Source organism: Lissotriton helveticus, chromosome 9, assembly GCF_964261635.1.
Source record: "Lissotriton helveticus chromosome 9, aLisHel1.1, whole genome shotgun sequence".
Taxonomy (NCBI): domain Eukaryota; kingdom Metazoa; phylum Chordata; class Amphibia; order Caudata; family Salamandridae; genus Lissotriton; species Lissotriton helveticus.
The window spans coordinates 220,306,620-220,323,971 of record NC_136070.1 but is presented as its reverse complement, the minus strand read 5'-3'; positions in this window follow the sequence as shown (position 1 = coordinate 220,323,971).

The following is a 17,352-nucleotide window of genomic DNA, read 5'->3' as shown; positions in this document are numbered from 1 at the left end:
AGCAGCCCTAGCAAGATTGTTCGAACCCGCCTGCTCCCTTCTTCCCTACACTTTGGTTAGGGTGACCAACTGGCATGGGTGCAAATTCAGGACAGTGAGTGTAAAAATTATGGACAAAGGGTCAATAGGACAGAAGGTCAGAATTCTGAACAAAAATTCGGGACAAAACGAACATTTGACAGACACATCAGAGGAGGTTGCACAATATTACATAAGTAAATAGACAACCAACACAAGCACAAGTCAAAATAAGTTTATATTAGGTTGAACCTTGCACTGCATCTGTTGTGTTCTTGAGTGAAACTTAAATACCTGCGTTTGCATATTGGATGCACCCAGGTACCATGTGCCAAAATGAAACCTCCACCCACCCCAGAGCTTGGCCCCTGGTGAGATGACAGGAGCCCATAAACAAAAGCAGTGTGCCATGCCCTTAGCTCAGGCAGGAGGAGGCCTAGCAAATGCTGTCACTGGCCCATTATCATACTGTATGGGATAATTAGGCCAACACACAGAATGATAATGGGCCTATAGCAGCCTGTGCCAGGTCGGAGAGAGGCTGCTGCAGGCCACTGATCACAGCTGGAGCGTAGCTGGCCCCTGCAGTGAGAGTTACAGAACTCTCAGGCTGCATGCAGAGGCAGCTTGCACTAAAGTCCGAAATTACGGACAAAATGCATCTGTGAAAGAATTCTTAACGGACAACGGACAAGAGGCCCAAATTACGGGCAGTCCATGAAATTTACAAACGGTTGGTCATCCTAACTTTGGGGGCTATGTACAAGGAAGTGGTCGATAGAGGCGTTAGCTTTCCTGGATTAACTCCTCTCTCCACCACTTCTGAAACTCAAGGCTGCACCATATTTACAATGATATGGTGCAGCTTGCATTTCCCCCTGCAATGGTGCTACACTTAGCAGGAAGGGGGGCCTTCCTGTACAGAAACAATCCATGGCATTTTGCTCTTTCCATGTGTGCTGCAGAAGGCAGCACACAACTTAAAAGCAAAAATGAGGAGAAATAATGCATATCTCCTCGTTTCGCCGACTGGTCTTCATTTTGGCGCTGCCTCCTATGTACGCTGCCCTTGTACATAGAGGGCAGTGTCAAAATCAATGGGTGTTGTGCTGGAACGCACACTGCAACACCCACTGCCCACCCCTTTCACACTAATCATAGAAAGAAAGGGGGCCTTATTTTGAAGGCACTATTAAGCCACGGTAAGTGGCTTATTGCTGCCCAGTAAATAAGGCTAAGCCCCTATCGCCACCACAATGTCGATAAAAGTGACGTTGTGGTGGCAATAGGGCCTTGTACATATGCCTCCTTGTCTTTACGTCCATCCATTTGTGTGTCTTTCATTCTCCCTTCTCATTCCAAGGTATCAGCATTCTCTCTTTAGTTTCACTTTCTTTCTTCAACTTCTGTCTCTGTTTCCCTCTTCTAACTCTCCGTGTTTGTTTGAGCCCCCCTAAAGTGCATGTTGAAATAAAGTGACTTCAAAATCAACCTCGAAAAGCTCCAGTCAGCTGGGGAAATGCCCAGTGGAATAAATGGCAATAAAGTCAAATAACTACAAGATAACCTATCTTTATTTAAGACTTCCATATTTGGTAATCCTTTAGCCTTAGAGCATCGCATATAAAACAATGACAAGAGCATATGGGAGTGAGGGCTGCAAGTGGTAGGTGCATGGAGAGGAACATGCTGCTACAAGCACGCAGAGTGAATGTCAATAAAGATGCATGTATTGTATTGTATTTAAATGTAGGTACCACTGAAGCATTGTGAAGCAGGTTAGCCTTTGAGGGGGAGATTTACTAAAAATTCACGCAACGCAGCACAAACCCCGCAGGGGCTGCACTGAGTAACGTGACAGGGAGGGAGCAGGAGAGTGCCATATCTTCAAAGTTATGGCTCTCGCCTTCCCTTTCTCTTGTGCTGGCACTGATTTCAGCTGCCGTGCACCATGCACACACCTTAGCGCTTCAGTGCTAGGGTGTGTGCATGAATGTAGTATAGGTTTTGTACAGGAAGGGTACCATTCCTGTACAAAATGCTATGCTAAACATGCGGGAAAGCTTTACAACTTTGCATGCATGCTGCACAATGCTGCAAGCATTCAAAGTCGGAAAAGGAAGGAGAAATGAAAGCATTTCTCCCTCCTTGCGCCTAGTTGAAAAGGGCACAGCTTTCTCACACTAAACTCAATCTACTGTTTTTAGTAAAATGGGTTTAGCATTAGAAACCTTGGGTGGTTGTATGGGAACGCCCATGAATCACCCTGGGTATGACCCCATGGCACAAAACAATGCGAAGCAGTGTGTGAAAGTTGCATCATGATATGGGAAGGCAAGGAACTCCTTTTAGGTCCAACATGGTAGGTTTTTTTAAGTACCACAAAGTGGTATATTAAAAGCGAGACTGTCAAGAGAAAGAACTGGACACAGGCACACCTGTTTATGGCAAGAATGTTACACATGGGTGAAGGTACCTGAGAAGGACCAGTTGCTTTCAACCAATTAGCAATGGACATTTGGGAGAGGTACCCAGATGCTCTGAAGCACATCCATCTTAACACAATGGGATTTGTCCTGGAAGTTAGTATCAATGGGGGAAGGTGCCTGCCCCGAGGGATTCTGGAGCCTTAAGCGCTATGCTTGAGGGGAAGTACCTTAAGCTTGAAGAGATACTCCCTGGAACCAAGTATATAGGATTGGAGAGGGCAGGGAGTCTCCATTTGCCAAGGTTGAGATTAAGCTCAATGCAAGGTGGCTATGATTAATGTGGGGGGTAAGGGAAAAGCAAATAGCTAGATCTCTCCTGGGCAATGCTTTGATTGCCTCTGGCGTAGTACGAGGATCAGTAGCCTTTATAGCTTGGACAATGCCAGCTGCATTGACCAGAGCACAGGCTGCATCACAGTCTTGGAATGAGAGTGGGATCCTGATTTGCAAAGACCAGGACAAGATAGTTTGCAGGATAGGGTAGTGTTTGAAACGGGATCCCTGGCTGGCCAAGGCTTGCGCCAAAGTCAGTCAGAGATCACCTTTCCCAAGTCAGGGCAAGGGAGTTACACACCAAGATAACCCCTGCTCACCCTCCAGGTAACGTGACGTGAGCAGCAAGGCTAATCTCGGAGGCGATGTGTAAAGCGTTTGCACGCGCACCCAGCAATAACACCCAAGGCCCACCACAAAGGAAACTCCACACAAGGTTATATAAAAAATAGCCTTTGTATTATAGTAAAACACATTAGATAAAAACACAGACTTTACAATGTGCCAACAGGCACGGGCAGAATTTACAGGGGATTATGTACAGGACAGGGTCACCTGGACCACTGTCAGGGGTATGCACTTTTAGAACTTGTACTTTGTAGGAATAATAATTCTTGTAGGTATAACACTTAGCACATAGAACATATAATGACTGTAGCACCAAAATAGTACATGTCGCACACAACCAATAATTACTGTTAATGGGTAAATACCTCCTATGCAACCCTAACCACTTTAGGAAAATCACGCAGGAAACAGGACCTTACTAACAGGACCTAGAGAAGGAAAAATAATCACCTAAGCAAATCACATATAGCAAAGGGAAAGAAGCAAAACACATGATGCATAAAACATTCAGAGGTGCAAGTAATAACAATTGCGCAGAAATCACATTAGCAAGTAAATCACAGATTGCGCAAGGTGCACATAGGCACAACACTAGAACTGTCCCTCAGGCCAACTGGCCTCGCAAGGGCTGAAATGCCCTTAGTCCCAAAATGTCAGGGCAGACTGGGCAGGCAGCCACAAGCACAAACCTAAACGTGGCAGCTGCCCACTAAGTGCTAGGCAGCTGAAAGGCAATGATGGGGTCAATGTTGTAGCCTCGTGGGCTCAAGAACAACAATGGGGCGAAACACCACATGGGAGCCTCAGGGCTCTGACCAACTGACTGTGTCCCCCAAGAGCCTCGCTCGGCTCTAACCAAATGACGCACTCTTTTTTTCAAATTGTTTTTATTGAGAATTTGAAAAAGCGATATCAGACAGAAAATGCATGTGGTTGTACAAAAATATATATCAATTCATGAAGAAGAAAAAAACCAAAAAAAAAATAAATTTGTCTTATCAAAAATACAATTCAATATTATTACATAGAGCGAAAAGGAGGACCATAGGAGACATAAATATATAAATATATAAATATGCATAATAAAAATATAGCCATCAATATATATAAACACATAGCCCCCTAAAATTTTTACCAACAGTCAACATATTATGTCAGAGCAGAACTAGAAATATCACATCACCCACAGCCCAGTCTAATTAAAAAACTCTACCCTCCCTCCACACCTTCAGAGGAGCCCAGATTTTACAGCCAAAATCCAGCAGTTTCCTACCTTTGTGCAAATAAAGCATAGATTCGATATTATGGATAGCAAGGAACCTGGCCAACCACATTGAAAAGGTCGGGGCATTTGGATCCTTCCAGGCGGCTGACAATAGGATCCGTAAAACTGCAAAAGCCAGGAAAATAAATGCCTCTGTTTCTCTGCTACTAAAGCCCAGTTTGCTGTCGGTCCCGAGAATCATCACTGTCAGGGATAGACTGATCTTAGAGCCTAGCAGCCCCTCTAGGAATTTCTCGATCTCGGTTTTAATTACAGTAAGCTTTTCGCAAGAGAAGAACATATGTAGCAGATCAGCCGAACCTTTCTGACATCTAGGACAATTACTATCCGTCCTCATACCCCAATCATATAACTTGGAGGGAGTGTAGTATAGATTGAAGAGGGTTTTAAAATGCTGAGCCTTTAGATTGGAGGACCGAAGCACCTGCCTATCCAGGTATAGAGCTTTATCAAGGTCTGCATCTGGATCTTGCAATTTAACTGCCCAGGCTGCCTCATGTTTCTCGAGATCTTTTGGCAACTTTTTAATTAATTCCTGATATATAACCCGTATCCTATCCCCTCCCCGCAATAGATATTCGAGTATGGAATTACGAGCGCCAAAAGCAGCGGCAGATCCAGCAGCCTTAAGCGTTCGTGAAATTTGGAGATACTTGAAGCTCCGACCCGTAGGCAAACCGTATTTCTGGTGCATGGCATCGAATGTCATGATATTGCCATTCAGTATTACATCCCCCACTGTCTGGATACCCTGTTGTTCCCATATTTTCCAAGCCCCGTCTGCACTCACGTTCGGGAAGAACCCTGATTTCCACAATGGCGTATGTATGTTAATCCTAGGGATCTGTAATGTTTTTTTGCTGTGTTTTCCACAGATCCCAAGCACCAGGGGGACCTTGAACCTGTTTTTTTTAAAGAATCTACGACCAGTTTTTCTCAGTAGTGCGCCTACTGCCTCCTTCCCCATTAAAAGTTCATATATCGATGGGGGGGGCATACAAGTCAGAGGTCGGGTCCAAGGTGTATTTTTCCCTAGGTGTAGATACAAATAAGATAGACATCTGAGTCAGTAAACAGGCCCAATGATAGAATCTCACATTTGGAAGTCCTAAACCTCCATGTTCCTAGGAGAGAGTCATGTATTTAGCTGCCCTCCTTGTCTTGCCATATTGCCACAGGAAGCTGTTAAAAATAGACTCAATTTTTTTTATCACTCCCTCCTCTAATAAATAGGGAATGGATCTAAATAAGTAGAGGAGTTTGGGCAACATGGTCATTTTTAATACATTTGTCCTACCTATAAGGGACAAATGCAGTGCATCCATACGCTTCAAGTCTAACTCGATTTTTTTAAGGAGTGGATTAAAATTATCTTGTACAATTGAGCCTGTTGCAGCATTAATAATTACCCCAAGATAGGTTGAAGAGCTAACATATCGTTGATCTATTTTGACTATGTCCTTAGAACATATCACATGTGTTTTTGCCTCGTTTAGGCGATACCCAGAATAATATCCAAATTGCTTGGTAACTTCAACCAAAATTCGCATGGTCTCTGCAGGGTCTGATGTAATGACCGCCAAATCGTCGGCATACGCTAGTATTTTGCTCTCGAACCCGTTGGTTATTACTGGCTTGATAGTGTGATTCCCCAGTATCTGCCTGACTAGCGGATCGATGTATAATGCAAATAAAATAGGCGCGCAGGGACACCCCTGACGGGTGCCTCTGCTTATCATGATCCTATCTGAGCTCTGACCCATCATCTTAATACGAGCCACCGGGTCACAGTACATGGCCTTAATAGCCGTCAGAATTTTAGGGCCGAAACCTCTCTCCGCAAGAACATCCCAGAGATAATGCCACCTAACGCGATCAAGCGCTTTTTCTGCGTCGAGGAGGATCATGGCGACCGCCCTCCCCCCCTCAGCATGGGCCTCAAACAACGAAATTGCTCTTCTAATGTGGTCCGTTGTACCGCGACCTGGAATGAACCCATGCTGCCAGGGGGAGACAAGCCCACCAATGATCCTCCCCAACCTCGTGGCCAAGATCTTTGCGTATAGCTTATTGTCGGAGTTTATAAGAGAGATCGGCCTATATGACCCGGGACTTTCTCTTGGCTTTCCCTTTTTATGGAAGACAATTATATTCGTATCCTTCCATGTTTCGGGGATTTTGCCCGTGCAGATAATCCCATTAAACAGGTCCAATAACATCGGAGCAACTTCAGCCGACAAACATTTATAAAGCTCCAGTGGAATGCTGTTAGGGCCAGCAGCTTTGCCGGCAGCCAGATTGAATAATGCTTCCCGTACCTCTTCGGCCGTTATATTGCTCTCTAAATTTACCACCTCGAGCGGTTCCAATTTAGGACCTAGATCCGGGTAGCGGCCATCCAGACCTGCAGCCCCTGCTTCTTCCTTATACAGGGTTTGGTAGAATTTTGCAAACACCAATAAAATATCCTGAGGCTCGACATAATCTTGCCCATCATCATGGATACTAGCTATTGCATTTTTAACGCTATCTTGCCTAATTCTTAAAGCTAGTGCCCTCCCAGCCTGCTCCCCTGTCTCATACATTTTCCTCCTATACGTCCAGTATTCTGTCGCACCCTTTTCTGCCAACTGTTTCTGCAGTTCTGCTTTAATCAAACAGATTCTGCTGCGGCTCTCGCTACCTTCCTTCCCTTGTGTCAAATCAAGACAGTGCTGCTCTTCTGCCTTGACTAGGTCAGCTAGGAGCTTATTCTTCCCATCCTGTTGTTTTTTCCTTACCTGGGCAGTATAGCTAGTGACCTCCCCTCTTAATGCTGCCTTAAAAGAATCCCAAACAGAATTCCTTGAGGCACTGTATTGATTTGCATCGAAAACTCCTGGGCCCACTTCCGTAAATGTTCCACAAACGGAGCGTCAGCCAGAAGTTTCCGGTTGAAGGTCCAGGCCCTACTTTTTCTGACCAGTCCTAGACCACTATATCTGATTACCAGTGGACTGTGATCCGAAAGCACCTTAGGGAGCTTCATAATATTAACCTTACCAATTTCTACAGAGGAGATTAAAAAATAGTCCAGTTTACTATACTTCTGGTGAGGACATGAAAAATATTTGAACCCTGGATCATCAGGATGTTTTGTCCCCCAGATGTCAGTTAGGCCATGTGAATGCATCATGGAAAGAAGTGCCCTGGAGACTCTTGGCTTTCTGCCAGTATACGGTACTCCCTTAGTCAAATCTATAGAAATATTAAAATCGCTGCATACCAGAATGGGTACAGGCCAGGTTGACAGATCCCCCTCCAGTATTTCAAATACCGCTGGGTCATCCTGATTTGATCCATAGATCCCACAGATTGTTAAACCACACCCCAACTCTGCCAAAGCCCATCTTCCCAAGGGATCCGACTTTACTCGTTTAGCCCCCGCCAGCATTGTTTTACCTAGAATTACCAACCCCTTATTGTTGAAGTCTGAGAGGAACATGACAATATCTCAAAACCACCAACCCTTAGCAACTTTCTTTTCGCCCAAGGCAGATGCGTTTCCTGCATGCACAGGATATCGATGGGTTCAGACTTGACGAACTCCGCCAGTCTGGCTCTTTTTATCCAGTCGTTCAGCCCCCCTATGTTGACCGAATATATGCTAAGACTTGACATCTTTATTTTTCAACCGTCTCTTAGTTCTTATTACCCAGGATTGGATAAGAACATTTTCCATACCGCATACATTATGCCCCACAAATCCGAACTTTATACCGCATATTCTCAATTTTTTTTGTTTAAGCTTCCCCCCCGTCCCCCCACCACCTGTAACTCCTGATCTCCCCCTTGGAACCCACCCCGATCTCCCTCCCCCCTCACCCCTCCCTCTCCCTCTGGAAGCGCTCAGACCGAGGTCTGTGCGTTGATGGATAGGTGCAGCAGCATGGTGCGAGGGTGCAACTACTGTTTCAAAAACAAACAACATGAATAGCATATCACCCCCAAAACCCCTGTCCCCCCACCAAGCTCAGTGTCAGAAAAAAAAGAAGAAAACAAATAACCAACATGCAAGAGAAACAATCACCTATACCAAATACACAAAAAAAAAATAGAAACCAATGACATTTTCAGGCCTTACATCCCAGCTTACTGATGTCAAAAGTTCCTAGCGTCCTTCTAATCACTCACCTATTTTTTTCCCCCTCAGTTTTATATATCACAAAGAGTCCAGGAACTCCCTTGCCTTCACCTCAGACGAAAAATATTGAGTCTTGCCATCCCTCACTACTTTGAGTTGTGCTGGATTTACTAAGTAAACCTGCATGTGCCTGTCCTGAAAAGGCTTGATCAACAGGAAACACTGGACGGTGTGAAATACACCCATGGGTGGGTGAGGGAATTCATTCTATAAAGGGGAATCCCCCATACACTCCTTTCATTCTTTGCTTTTTTGTCTTGCCTTTAAAAATGACATCAGGCAACACAGCAGAGCACCCTCTTGTGCAGGAAATCTACTGGACCTCTAAACCTCCCTACCTTATTATATGCTAGGTACTTAGGTTGTTTGAGTTCCCGTTGACTTATTATCTTCAAGGGACTTACAGGGGTCTGTCATTGCCAATTGTAGTTATACCTGATTACTACCTATTTCAGCAAAGCACTGGCCCTGAGCTTGTTTTGCAGAGCAAAGGGCACAGTCAGAGTCAGTTACCATCAGTATCAGTCAAAACATGGCGGTGAGCAGGGCAAAAAGGATGACAATAACCTAGCATAACATAACATGACAGAAGATGAGAGATAATATAATATAATATAGCAGAACTTGCCAAATCAGGAATTACTGCCCACTTGTAATGAGAGACCAGTGTCTACTTTGAGGTGATGGTTACAGGTGGGGCCCACTAGTGTAGGCCACCCCCACTTTTTGCCTGGTAACTGATGCAATTTTGACAAAATGCACTAGGTTTCAGCTATCCTGGTCCCTAGTACCAGATCTATTTCCCTAAAACTGTACAACTGTTCCCCCAATTGGCAATACCTTCAGCACATCCTTTCAGTCCCTAGTAAATAGTACCTCTGGTACCTAGGTCAAGGAGGCTAAGGAGGGTCCTTAAGGGCTGCAGTATGAATTGTGCCACCCTAAGGGACACATTAGCACCATCATGCAAACTGGCATTGCAGGCTAAGTGCCATGGTGCCGAAAAAGTGAAGACACGACATGGCACACCATGCCTGCAGACACTGCATGCAGTATAGGTAAGTTACCCCTGAAGCAGGCCCTACACCCCCAAGGCAGGGTGCACTTTATTATACTACATGTGTGAACATTTCTGCATGAACAGATATGCCCCTGTGATGCCTAAGTTGATTCTTAGAAAATACAAGTGCACAGGGATGCCATTGAGTTCCCCAGCTACATGACCAGCTACATGACTGCTTCACTAAAACTTAAGATGTTTGGTATCAAACATCTTGTATTACCAAACCTACACTGATTGCAGTGATGGATATATTACTAAATGCACCAAAGAGATCAACTTAGATGTGCCCCCTGAAAACCCACCGACTACTAGTGCTCTGGCTGACTGGTGTAGACCAGCTTTCCAATACAGACAGGTTTCTGCCCCCTGCAGGTGAAACCCGATGCTTTCTGAGGGCAGACACAATGCCTGCTCTGACTGGAGGTATTGTCACCTCCTCCAAGAAGGATGGCTAATTGATAAGCATGTCAAGGCAGGAAGTTTCAAAGTCCTCTGCCACCTTTGATGTGCGACCCAAGGCCTCCCCAGACAGGGGGAATTGCACTCCCTAACCCGGGCCCATTTGGCAGAAGGACAGGCAGGTAAATTAGCTAGTTAGGAGGCGTGTTCCCCTTTCAGGCTAGTACCACCCCTCGAGTGTGCTACCTGATGTAGACATGGATTTTAGGATCCCACCATCTCAGTTTTGGTGGAAATAGGCTCTCTGGGTCAGAGTTATGACCACTTCCCATTGGAAGTGGTCATATAGATGGTGTAAGCACTCTCAAGGTAAGTATTCCATTGGATACTACCTGTCACTCCCCGTAATTCCCCTTGATTGAGTATTTAGGTGGCACCCCTGACATCAGCAACTCAGACTGAATGGATCAAGAAGAAGTGGACAAAGAAGAGTTGTGAGAAAAGAAAGAACTGAAGTCTTGCCTGTGGCCTTTTGGCACCAATTCCTGCCTGCCTGCCTGCAGCAAGGCTTGACAATCATGACCAGTGACTCTTCCTACAGCTGAGCAGCTTCCAAGAAACTCAGGAGACTGCCAGCCCTTCGCAAATCATGAGCAACCTTCCATGGACCAGAGGAGCTACTCTCCTGCAGTCCGAATGCACTGAAAAGGAAAGCCTGGTCAACTGAGTTGCCGTTCACCGGCCAGCCCTATGCCACAGCCCCCAAGGAAGAGGAATCTGTGCGTCTGAACATCAGACTGTCCCCCCAAAGAGAGAACACCAGGATTAATCAGAGCTGCACTGGATCAATACCAGGGGTACCAGACTCCTTGCAGCAGGAAAACCCCTGAAAGTTCAATCCAGACTACAATGACACAGGGACCAAGCAACCATAGAGGGATGTCAGCACAGCAAAGACCAACTTCCAGAATGGCCCAGTTGTCCAGATTTTGTACATTCAGCTGGTGAAGACCTACAACCACAAGGCCCTAGGACACACAAAGTCCAGCTGACCTTTTCACTCTGCACTGAGGGCCCCAGCCTGGGTACCGATTAACTGACTGGGCTTTCTTGCCCCCTGGACCCCTGCTGGAAGCTCCCGGACATGTCCCCAAAATCTTCTCTGTAGCCTGTTTCTAGGTGGCCCTCCTTCTTCCTGCCGGCTAGGCTCCTACAGCTACTAACCCAACCAGCGCGTCTGCAGCCAGACACACCAGGGCAGGTAACAAGTAACTGCTGGTGGTACTTGGGGCCTTGGCCCCTTATTACCCTAAGTCCGGAAGGAGACCCTCAGAAACCGATCACAAATAACTGTATGCAACATATGCCTTTTCCCCCATAGTGAAGTATTGCTGTGTTAAGAAGCATTTAAGTGAACTTTATACTTATCTGTAAAAAATAATACTTTAAAAAGTAATCACTTGATAATGAAGTTGTTAGTATCACAATTGACATAAAAATATGACTTATTTTTCTAAATTGTCTCAGATATATTCATGAGTGTGTGTCTCAGTTATTGCCTCTGTGAGTAGAACAAATGCTTAGCACTATCTTCTGATAAGCCTAACTGCTCACTCACACTACCACACTACCACAAAGAAGAGCATTTGGGTTATTATGTGTGCCTCTGTAAACAAACTGGGGTTTGCCTGGACTCTTTACACAGTCTACCTTGTTATGGTCCAATATATAAGGAACCTGCTTCCTACAACTGGCACTCTTTTGTGGGTACTAGGACTTATTTTTCACCATCAGCCTTTAATTCAAATAAATATCTAAGTACTCAAATGATGTCTTAATTTACATTTTGAAGGTTCAAGATGGTGGTAGCAGATGTTTCACGGGTTAAGACTGGTTTTCACATAACGAAAGGCACCAGAAAGAAGTTGGTAACTAACAGAGGTCAGAGTCTTGGAGGTGCACATTTGACATCATAAATACTTTTTTTTCCTAGACAATGTTTTCACTACCAATATTCACGCCGATGATTATTTGTGAATGAAGTACCCTGGCTAGTTTGCACAGTTTATGATGTGCACCTACTTCTGAAATGTAATTTGAATGGTTTTGGGAGGTGCACCATCAAGGTGTTGTATTGATTTTTATTCTTAGAATTTATATTGTCTTCAGATTGTTTTGACTGCAGTTTACATATAAGGGATATTGTAACTGCAAAAATTATAATAACACGATTGAATTATACCCCTTATATCATTGGCTCACACCATACACTCATTGTTCTTGCAGGCTAACACTTTGGACATATAGAATGTGTTATGATTTCAAAACGTAACCACCAGGCATGCAAATGTTTTCAGGAAATCAAATCAAGTTTTTTTTATTTTTAGGAAAACACCGCTACTCATCCGTCAGAAGCTGAAGGCACCACCTGGAAAAATGAAGCTAGCTCTCGTCGCCTGCCTCCTGGCTCTGTGTGCTGTTGCTGTTCATGGCCAGTGCACTGAATACACCTACAAGGCTGTGCGGTGTGTTAATGCTTGTCGCGCGGATGGAGGTGGATCATACCAATGCATGATCAGCGGAGGGGCGTCTGATTACTGTTCCCCCTCCAATGGAGTCAGCTATAAGAATGCGAAGTGTGCGTCATCATGCCAGAAAAAAGTTAACGTGTTTGGCCAGTGGTATGAATGTACAACAGTTAATGGAGATGTGCAGTACTGCGGCTTCTGTTACAGCAGACCAGCGCCATAGAGTAGGCGCACTCACCTCTGAATAAGGCCCCGTCGTCGTAATCCAGATAACTGTGAAATACTAATATAGTGTACCGTTAGCTGAGTAAAATAAGGAAATGTCGAATTAAAAAGGCTTATACTATCTCTGCAGGGTTTTTTGGTTTATGTTGTCTATCCATGATTTGAAATGTATTACATTCACGCAATAAAGCTATGACATTGAGTCATTTGAAAGCATGTGTGTAGACCCTGCAATTTCTTCTACATCATGAAATAAAAGAAAGCAGCAACTTTTAACCATATCTAATCTTATGATCAGGGCCGCACTGAGAAAACAAAAGCAGCCCTAGCAAGATTGTTCAAACCCGCCTGCTCCCTTCTTCCCTACACTTTGGTTAGGGTGACCAACTGGCATGGGTGCAAATTCAGGACAGTGAGTGTAAAAATTATGGACAAAGGGTCAATAGGACAGAAGGTCAGAATTCTGAACAAAAATTCGGGACAAAACGAACATTTTACAGACACATCAGAGGAGGTTGCACAATATTACATAAGTAAATAGACAACCAACACAAGCACAAGTCAAAATAAGTTTATATTAGGTTGAACCTTGCACCGCATCTGTTGTGTTCTTGAGTGAAACTTAAATACCTGCGTTTGCATATTGGATGCACCCAGGTACCATGTGCCAAAATGAAACCTCCACCCACCCCAGAGCTTGGCCCCTGGTGAGATGACAGGAGCCCATAAACAAAAGCAGTGTGCCATGCCCTTAGCTCAGGCAGGAGGAGGCCTAGCAAATGCTGTCATTGGCCCATTATCATACTGTATGGGATAATTAGGCCAACACACAGAATGATAATGGGCCTATAGCAGTCTGTGACAGGTCGGAGAGAGGCTGCTGCAGGCCACTGATCACAGCTGGAGCGTAGCTGGCCCCTGCAGTGAGAGTTACAGAACTCTCAGGCTGCATGCAGAGGCAGCTTGCACTAAAGTCCGAAATTACGGACAAAATGCATCTGTGAAAGAATTCTTAACGGACAACGGACAAGAGGCCCAAATTACGGGCAGTCCATGAAATTTACAAACGGTTGGTCATCCTAACTTTGGGGGCTATGTACAAGGAAGTGGTCGATAGAGGCGTTAGCTTTCCTGGATTAACTCCTCTCTCCACCACTTCTGAAACTCAAGGCTGCACCATATTTACAATGATATGGTGCAGCTTGCATTTCCCCCTGCAATGGTGCTACACTTAGCAGGAAGGGGGACCTTCCTGTACAGAAACAATCCATGGCATTTTGCTCTTTCCATGTGTGCTGCAGAAGGCAGCACACAACTTAAAAGCAAAAATGAGGAGAAATAATGCATTTCTCCTCGTTTCGCTGACTGGTCTTAATTTTGGCGCTGCCTCCTATGTACGCTGCCCTTGTACATAGAGGGCAGTGTCAAAATCAATGGGTGTTGTGCTGGAACGCACACTGCAACACCCACTGCCCACCCCTTTCACACTAATCATAGAAAGAAAGGGGGCCTTATTTTGAAGGCACTATTAAGCCACGGTAAGTGGCTTATTGCTGCCCAGTAAATAAGGCTAAGCCCCTATCGCCACCACAATGTCGATAAAAGTGACGTTGTGGTGGCAATAGGGCCTTGTACATATGCCTCCTTGTCTTTACGTCCATCCATTTGTGTGTCTTTCATTCTCCCTTCTCATTCCAAGGTATCAGCATTCTCTCTTTAGTTTCACTTTCTTTCTTCAACTTCTGTCTCTGTTTCCCTCTTCTAACTCTCCGTGTTTGTTTGAGCCCCCCTAAAGTGCATGTTGAAATAAAGTGACTTCAAAATCAACCTCGAAAAGCTCCAGTCAGCTGGGGAAATGCCCAGTGGAATAAATGGCAATAAAGTCAAATAAATACAAGATAACCTATCTTTATTTAAGACTTCCATATTTGGTAATCCTTTAGCCTTAGAGCATCGCATATAAAACAATGACAAGAGCATATGGGAGTGAGGGCTGCAAGTGGTAGGTGCATGGAGAGGAACATGCTGCTACAAGCACGCAGAGTGAATGTCAATGAAGATGCATGTATTGTATTGTATTTAAATGTAGGTACCACTGAAGCATTGTGAAGCAGGTTGGCCTTTGAGGGGGAGATTTACTAAAAATTCACGCAACGCAGCACAAACCCCGCAGGGGCTGCACTGAGTAACGTGACAGGGAGGGAGCAGGAGAGTGCCATATCTTCAAAGTTATGGCTCTCGCCTTCCCTTTCTCTTGTGCTGGCACTGATTTCAGCTGCCGTGCACCATGCACACACCTTAGCGCTTCAGTGCTAGGGTGTGTGCATGAATGTAGTATGGGTTTTGTACAGGAAGGGTACAATTCCTGTACAAAATGCTATGCTAAACATGCGGGAAAGCTTTACAACTTTGCATGCATGCTGCACAATGCTGCAAGCATTCAAAGTCGGAAAAGGAAGGAGAAATGAAAGCATTTCTCCCTCCTTGCGCCTAGTTGAAAAGGGCACAGCTTTCTCACACTAAACTCAATCTACTGTTTTTAGTAAAATGGGTTTAGCATTAGAAACCTTGGGTGGTTGTATGGGAACGCCCATGAATCACCCTGGGTATGACCCCATGGCACAAAACAATGCGAAGCAGTGTGTGAAAGTTGCATCATGATATGGGAAGGCAAGGAACTCCTTTTAGGTCCAACATGGTAGGTTTTTTTAAGTACCACAAAGTGGTATATTAAAAGCGAGACTGTCAAGAGAAAGAACTGGACACAGGCACACCTGTTTATGGCAAGAATGTTACACATGGGTGAAGGTACCTGAGAAGGACCAGTTGCTTTCAACCAATTAGCAATGGACATTTGGGAGAGGTACCCAGATGCTCTGAAGCACATCCATCTTAACACAATGGGATTTGTCCTGGAAGTTAGTATCAATGGGGGAAGGTGCCTGCCCCGAGGGATTCTGGAGCCTTAAGCGCTATGCTTGAGGGGAAGTACCTTAAGCTTGAAGAGCTACTCCCTGGAACCAAGTATATAGGATTGGAGAGGGCAGGGAGTCTCCATTTGCCAAGGTTGAGATTAAGCTCAATGCAAGGTGGCTATGATTAATGTGGGGGGTAAGGGAAAAGCAAATAGCTAGATCTCTCCTGGGCAATGCTTTGATTGCCTCTGGCGTAGTACGAGGATCAGTAGCCTTTATAGCTTGGACAATGCCAGCTGCATTGACCAGAGCACAGGCTGCATCACAGTCTTGGAATGAGAGTGGGATCCTGATTTGCAAAGACCAGGACAAGATAGTTTGCAGGATAGGGCAGTGTTTGAAACGGGATCCCTGGCTGGCCAAGGCTTGCGCCAAAGTCAGTCAGAGATCACCTTTCCCAAGTCAGGGCAAGGGAGTTACACACCAAGATAACCCCTGCTCACCCTCTGGGTAACGTGACGTGAGCAGCAAGGCTAATCTCGGAGGCGATGTGTAAAGCGTTTGCACGCGCACCCAGCAATAACACCCAAGGCCCACCACAAAGGAAACTCCACACAAGGTTATATAAAAAATAGCCTTTGTATTATAGTAAAACACATTAGATAAAAACACAGACTTTACAATGTGCCAACAGGCACGGGCAGAATTTACAGGGGATTATGTACAGGACAGGGTCACCTGGACCACTGTCAGGGGTATGCACTTTTAGAACTTGTACTTTGTAGGAATAATAATTCTTGTAGGTATAACACTTAGCACATAGAACATATAATGACTGTAGCACCAAAATAGTACATGTCGCACACAACCAATAATTACTGTTAATGGGTAAATACCTCCTATGCAACCCTAACCACTTTAGGAAAATCACGCAGGAAACCAGGACCTTACTAACAGGACCTAGAGAAGGAAAAATAATCACCTAAGCAAATCACATATAGCAAAGGGAAAGAAGCAAAACACATGATGCATAAAACATTCAGAGGTGCAAGTAATAACAATTGCGCAGAAATCACATTAGCAAGTAAATCACAAATTGCGCAAGGTGCACATAGGCACAACACTAGAACTGTCCCTCAGGCCAACTGGCCTCGCAAGGGCTGAAATGCCCTTAGTCCCAAAATGTCAGGGCAGACTGGGCAGGCAGCCACAAGCACAAACCTAAACGTGGCAGCTGCCCACTAAGTGCTAGGCAGCTGAAAGGCAATGATGGGGTCAATGTTGTAGCCTCGTGGGCTCAAGAAAAACAATGGGGCGAAACACCACATGGGAGCCTCAGGGCTCTGACCAACTGACTGTGTCCCCCAAGAGCCTCGCTCGGCTCTAACCAAATGACGCACTCTTTTTTTCAAATTTTTTTTTATTGAGAATTTGAAAAAGCGATATCAGACAGAAAATGCATGTGGTTATACAAAAATATATATCAATTCATGAAGAAGAAAAAAACCAAAAAAAAAAAAAAATTAGTCTTATCATAAATACAATTCAATATTATTACATAGAGCGAAAAGGAGGACCATAGGAGACATAAATATATAAATATATAAATATGCATAATAAAAATAT